This window comes from Oncorhynchus mykiss, chromosome 5, assembly GCF_013265735.2.
Source record: "Oncorhynchus mykiss isolate Arlee chromosome 5, USDA_OmykA_1.1, whole genome shotgun sequence".
Classification (NCBI taxonomy): Eukaryota; Metazoa; Chordata; class Actinopteri; order Salmoniformes; family Salmonidae; genus Oncorhynchus; species Oncorhynchus mykiss.
In genome coordinates this window covers 31,597,391-31,597,952 of record NC_048569.1, presented here as the reverse complement: position 1 = coordinate 31,597,952, position 562 = coordinate 31,597,391, and the positions used below count along the sequence as shown (strand labels likewise).

The following is a 562-nucleotide window of genomic DNA, read 5'->3' as shown; positions in this document are numbered from 1 at the left end:
TCAGTGAGGCAGAACATTTTGGGATAATGTAGCTGGACACTGGTTAATGACAGTGGAGAGTCCTGTCGGCTTGATGATAGCAGCTGAGAACAATACCTAATTGTTACGCCACAGACAGGAGGATCTATTTCAGGATTCTTCCTTTTATAGTGTGCCATAGGACCTTATTTATCGGCCCCATCTCCCCTCCCGGGCGAAGTACATATAAAAGCTTTAGGAGAGCCTTTGACCATTTGTGCTTAGGAATAGCCTACTCCCTCCCGTCACACTCTCGCTCACCTTGAAACCCCCCCACATTCAGCACCATGGCCCGCAAAAAGGTGGAAGTTAGGAAAACTGAGCCCAAAAAGGCAGAGCCCACCAAGGAGGAAGCACCTGCTGCCAAGCCCATGCCAACCCCCGAACCCGTGGTCGAGGCCCGAAGGAGCCCGACTTTGACCCCAATAGCATCCCCCTCAAATACAGCGCCGACCTGATCGAGGAGTTCAAGGAGGCCCTCACCTTGTTCAACCGCACGCCCACGGGGGCGATGAAGATCACATTTGCCCAGTGTGGCAATGTG

The 562-nt window shown here is 52.8% G+C and overlaps 1 pseudogene; it reads left to right on the top strand.

The window, feature by feature from the left end:
• The first annotated feature begins 305 nt into the window (after positions 1 to 305).
• The window catches only part of LOC110522855, a 590-nt pseudogene continuing 333 nt past the window's right edge, over positions 306 to 562 (top strand).